Source organism: Alosa alosa, chromosome 19 (assembly GCF_017589495.1).
Source record: "Alosa alosa isolate M-15738 ecotype Scorff River chromosome 19, AALO_Geno_1.1, whole genome shotgun sequence".
NCBI lineage: Eukaryota > Metazoa > Chordata > Actinopteri > Clupeiformes > Clupeidae > Alosa > Alosa alosa.
Genome location: NC_063207.1, coordinates 27617207 through 27623485, shown reverse-complemented (window position 1 = coordinate 27623485; position 6279 = coordinate 27617207).

Here is a 6279-nt window from a genome sequence, read left to right as displayed (position 1 = left end):
TTTCCATGTGATGTTTTATTTCACAAAGGTTAACAGAATAACACTAGGAATATCTGGAATTGTTTTTACTGTGTTTTTGCTGAAAATAGATGCCAATAAGTGCCACCAAGACTTTCTCTGAAATGTTTGTTGAAGCTTGTGTGATTTGTAACACATGTGTATGGGCTGTTGTGTCCTACAGTATATATGGGTCTATTTTTGATGCAGAAAAAAGGGCTTTTGGAAGTAAGCACACTGTAGATTAGTGTTTTTCTGAATACTGTAACACCCTCCCCCACTTTCCTCAACACTAGCATGTTAACTAGAGCGTTGTGCTGGTATTGTGCCGTGCTATTTTTAGCTCCTTGCATGATGGTCCATTTGCCCCACAGAAAGGTATCAGCCTTGGGCCAAGTGTGCAGAGAAGAAGCACAAGACTTGAGTGAGGGCCTGACATGACATGACACATATACGGGGGATGCTGCAGGGGAGGTGTGTGTTGACCACAGCTCACCATACGTGTCAGACTAAAGAGTTAAGATGCCCCTATTCTATGCAGACAATACCAGCAGACAATTTTGACTTACTTGGAAAACTGTTAAAGCAAGTGCTGTCAAACCAGGAAGTCTCAGTAGGGAGATCCCCCAGACCCATAATAGTAAAGATGGGAAAGACTATGTTATTGGGCAGCCGTGGCCTAACTGGTTAGGGCTTCGGGCTTGAAACCAAAGGGTTGTTGGTGTGATCCCCGACCAGTAGGAAAAATGTGGGCAGGGGAAGAGGTTCAGCACTGCTCTCTCATGCCCACATTCATGGCTCAAGTGCCCTTGAGCAAGGCACCTAACCCTTCACTGTTGGAGCGCTTTGGGTTGCACTCTGTGCACGTTAAATGCGCTATACAAATAAAACTGACTTGACTTGACTTGACTTGACTTGACTTGTTCCCTGAGTGCCACTGTAGCAAGGCAGCTCACTGCTCCGGGTTAGTGTGTGCTTCACCTCACTGTGTGTTCACTGTGTGCTCTGTGTGTTTCACTAATTCACGAATGGGATAAATGCAGAGACCAAATTCCTTGTGTATGCAAGTGTACTTGCCCTAAAAACCTGATTTACATTTACATCAATTAAAGGTAAAGGGGTGACAGGTTCTGTGTCTGGTATTGTTTCACCTATTTGCTAGAGCTGCTAAGAGAAGGCCTACTTTTTTATTTGCCACATTATGGTTATAGCTAGCCTGGTGCCACTAGGCCCATTCTCTGAGTGTTATCTCAGTGAGAAATATTAGCTGAGATACAGGTGGGCGGCCCTGGCTAGGTTATAGCAGCCAGATAAAAAAAAAAAACGCAGGATTGATGTTACACAGTAGGTTCACGATGAAATTATTAAAGGAAATTCGGTTTTAGCACTTTGAGTCCCTTTTCTGGTTTGTTTTGGATGAACTAGAGTGGTGGAGGTCGGTAAGTTGCACAGTTTTGAAAACGCACGTTAAGGGTTGTTTTAGGACATGTTTGAGTAGCCTACTAGAGTATGCCTGTTGGCAACCACTCAAGAGTAGTCAAAGGCGATTCAAAACGAGTCAGAAAGGTCGAGACAGGACCAATCGTCAAAATTTCGGTGTCCACCACTCTAGTTCATCCAAAACAAACCAGAAAAGGGACTTAAAGTGCTAAAAACCGAAATTTTCCTTTAAGATGAAGAACTTGCCAGTCATAACCTACAGTAAAGATTTCTTTCTTGCAATCTTTCGGACCATTTATTACTGTATAAGATTATACTCTACATCCTGTGTATTTTGTATTTCTAGTAACACTAATCACACACACACACACACACACACACACACACACACACACACACACACACACACACACACACACACACACACACATACATCCTTCAAGGTAGCAAAGCACCACCTTCTCTGTAACTGATAGTTATTCCTTGGAGTCTCATTTACAAAACCAAACTTTGGGGAGTTGGCACACTTCAAACTTCAAAAAGGAGCAATGGAGATCATGGGCCACTGGTGTCCTGCATCCCAGGGTCACTCCCACCCACCCTCCATACACCAGCACTAGCACAGGCCTGCTCCAGCTGCACCACTGACAGGGATCTCAGGGTCCCAGCACAGCCGAGCCACGGGTGGCCATGCCAGTGCCTGACTGCAACTCCAGACAGACGGTAGCCCTTTCTGTGATGTCGTAGACTCCCATTATCGTAAGGGCTGGCAGTCTGGGTGGCAGCCAAGCTTTCACGTTGCCTGCAGCTCTGTCTCTCTCTCTCCCCTGGAGAAGCTGCTGCTGGGGGGAAGAAAATGAAAATGTTGGCACGAGCTTGTCCCCATGGTCGTGAATGGAGAGGAGAGTGCAGGTGTGGTGTGTGGTGTGTTTCTCATCAACTATACCCAAAGGGCTGGCAGCATTCAGTGCTCTTCCTGTGTGTTATCACATTATTTATGAGATATATTCAAACACATCCCATGTTTTATTGAATTTGACATGCCTCTAATTACAGTTTTGAAAAAGTGCAGGGTGTGTACTGTTTTTTGGGGGGATTTTGGAAATAATAGAGTTATAGTGTCATGGTGTACACAGCTTCACAGACAGTCAAAATATTAACCTCACTTTGTATCTCTACAGTGTTCTATGATACCCAAAGATCATATGAACCTGTAATACATATAGAAAAGCTAAATAATAAAGCTACTAGCCTAGACCTATAATAATGAGTAATGACAATGGTGTTAAAGGATTATAAAGAACACTCTTTCTGAATGAACCAACAAATAACCATATCTTAAGAGGCCTCCTTTGATCTTATTATTTTTTTTAACCCTATGCAACAGTATGATAATATATATTACTATTATATTATGTTTTAGTCATTTAGTCAAACTTTAATCATTTGGAGTTCAACCAATGAAATGCAACTAGCTATCCAACGTCCCGGATCATCATGTCGCCTTAGATCTGCAGATTTACAGTCAGCTGTACAGTCATGCCCAGCTCAGGACAAATGGTCCCCTCACTGCACGGACATGCACCCTGACCTCCCTCTCACACCCGGCCCCAACCGAAAGGGTGCTGTGACATCACTTCAGAGCACAAGAGCATAGCTGCCCCTTCCAGTCCCACTTCCTGGGCACCCCCCAACCACACGCTCTGCTCTGCACTGGCGATGTTGGTTTAGCCGGTGAGACAGGGAGGGGATCACGTCATGCGAGTGCTTGTTCTCTCTCCTTCACCTCCCTTGTTACTACCATGCCGCGGGCCAATCGCACTACCAGTCATCACAGTATATGGCACAGCCAGCGCAGCACTTCCATTTGCGTAGCGCTCTCTAACATGCTCTAGTTGGTACTGGAGCTGCATGGCTTTTCTGCTGAGTCTGGAAGGGGAGGCAGAGATGATGGGGTGGGGTGGGTGTGGGTGTGGAGGTCCATAAGATGGATGGTATACCAGAGAATGTGTTGGTTACAGTGTTTTTCATTAATAATAGTGCATCAGCTTTTTATTTGTGTGCAAAAGACTGATTGGGCAGATGTTGTTACAGAACCTCTTGCTCTGCACCAGTGGGAGTAAGGAATGGCCTGACACATGCTTACAAAACTTGGGCTGAGTTTCTTGTCATAGCTGGAACTGCATCCATGTCGAGTCCTGCAGCACACAGTTTCAACAGCTAAACCAACTTCAGACTCCAAGAGGACTTATTGATCGACTTTCGAGTGCAATAATCACCCTCCATATCTAAAGGGACTGTGCTTTGGCAGGTTTAAAGCTTCATGGTATTTGAGTTATTTTAAACTTGTACATCAACACAGTAAATGTAAATACATTTGGGGCACATCTCATTTATTGTAGGCTACCTGCTATATTGATCCTTGTTGGCAGAGTTACTGTATATAAAAATCTGACTGAAAATACATTAGATACCTTTAGATATTGGTTGTACTTGGGAAGATCCATGCAACTGTCCTTGTCAGCGAAAAAAATAGCAGTCATACACATTTGACTGAATGCATCTTTTTTTGAAATTGGGCAATCTATATTTTTGCATTTCAACGTGATAAAATGCATAACACATATTACCGCCCACATCTTCAACACACCTGGGATGTCAAGCAAACCAAATTGGCAAAACAGTCAGTTAGTGATATATCTTCCCATGCTTGTGGAATACACACACACACACAACATAAAAAACGACCAATAAACCTACAATTAATTTATCTGTGGGATGGACAGAGAGGGCTACAGTGATGTCTTTCCCCATTAAATGTAATTGTATTATGACATTAGTTCAGATTAAATGGACAGCGGGAGAATCGATGGCTTTCGCCTGGTCCCAAGGGTACCTAGCTGACCCGCTGCCCTGAGAAGTGTAAGCTAAACAGATGCATTCGATTTTTTCCAATGACTTTTCATGTACAGGAACCAGGAGCCACTGTCTCTATCCCACTTATCCATCAATGGGAAGCTTTTGTCTTGATTATACTACTCCCTGTACAATACATACAGTACTGTACCACATATAGCAGACTGGAGGATGCTCATGACACAACATAAAAACATTGGCTCTATGGTTTAGACCTAGCACACTTTACAAAATATTAGTATGCAATAGACCATAATATGTCATATGTACAAAATACCTTTAAGTAGACGTCAAACTATGGTGGTGTGGCGTAGGGGTTAAGGAGCTGGGCTAGCATGCAGTAGGTTGAAAATGTTGTCGGTTCAATTCGCGGCTTCTACAGTTGTGCCCTTGAGCAAGGCACTTAACAAATTGCTCCGATGACAATGGCCCTTGTAATATAATTGACATAGTAAGTCGCTTTGAATAGAAGCGTCTGCTAAATGAATTAATAAACTGAATTAACTATGTCATGCCTTGTGCGCATTGCCATTCTATGTCAACTCATTCTCCACAGGTGCCAGTGACTCTGTGCAAGTAATTCTACAGGTGCCTCTGGCGTGCTGGTATTATGTGTTATTACAGGTAATGAATGCCTTACATGCTGGTGAATAGGCGAGATCGACAGGCATGGAAGTCCGCTAAGTCAAGAGGGAGGGAGAGCTGAGAGCCTCTTCATGTCTGGCTCTTTACCCGCCTTTGATCTCCCTCTCTCCTTCACTCTCTCTCTCCTTTCTATCTCTCTCTCTCCCGACTTTCTCTTTACAGCAATCAGCTGTTTTTGCCTCTTTTTTAGTAGCTTCTCCAACCTCTCTTGCTCTGTCTCGCTCCCCCACTCCCCCCACTCTCACTGTCCATACCTTTCTTTTCTTTTTCCCTTGCCCCCTCTCTCGCTCTCTTCTCCATCCTCACACACACTGTGTCCTTCTTAATGCCCTCTACATGGCTGAAAAGAAGAATTTAAATGTTAAAAATGTGTTGAATGTTAAACATTGAATGTTGATGTGTTTAGATGTCCATGTGATTAGAATTAGCTTGAAACTCGAAGCTCGAAACTGTCAGACTGTGTACTGAGGTTTATTGATACCTGAAGTCGAGTTCGGCAACTGCATAGTAATAGGTGTGGGCTAACTGTAACTTCTTTCTTAAAAATGTAAGACACACACTCAAAGCACACAAACACAGTTATTATTACACACATATTTCTTATTCACTTCTTCAGCTTTATTTGTTGGTCACTGATTTCACACAATACACTAGTGCACTAGTATTTTTGTTTTTGTCCTCATTATGTAGTAGTTTGATGAGTGTCATAGAGGACTTTGCCTTCTCTGATTTTCTGATGATCGGAGAAGCTATTGGAAACCATGAATAACTAGAGATAACATAGATAACTAGAGGAGCACTCAGAGAGTGCAGGACTCCACCAGTCAAATGTCCTATCTCATTGAATTCAAAGTGAATTTAAAAGGATGCGAAAAAAGACATCTGTGGATCCACTCCCCATTGTAATGGATTCTACTTTGCCCATGCTACAGCCTTTCGACACATTTCATGGAAGACTGGGATAGTCGACTGCATGAAGTAAGGGGCCCATCTACTGGTGTATTTTAGCACAAGCAACTCGAGTAACAAGAAATAACTTGCTGTATTTCACAATTAACCTAATGTAGCCTATGCTATGCCTTCCAGAATAGGCATACTAGCAACCTATCACAGTGCGCCCTTTGCAAGGACTCTGTCCATAATCCATTCTGTTAATAAATATATTTATTACAATATAATAGCCATACGTTTTAGTTTCGCCCCCAGAGGCCAACCTTATTTATGCACTGTGGTTTGAACAGGGTAGAGTAGCCTACTGTAGCCTATGCTACTGTGCCGGTG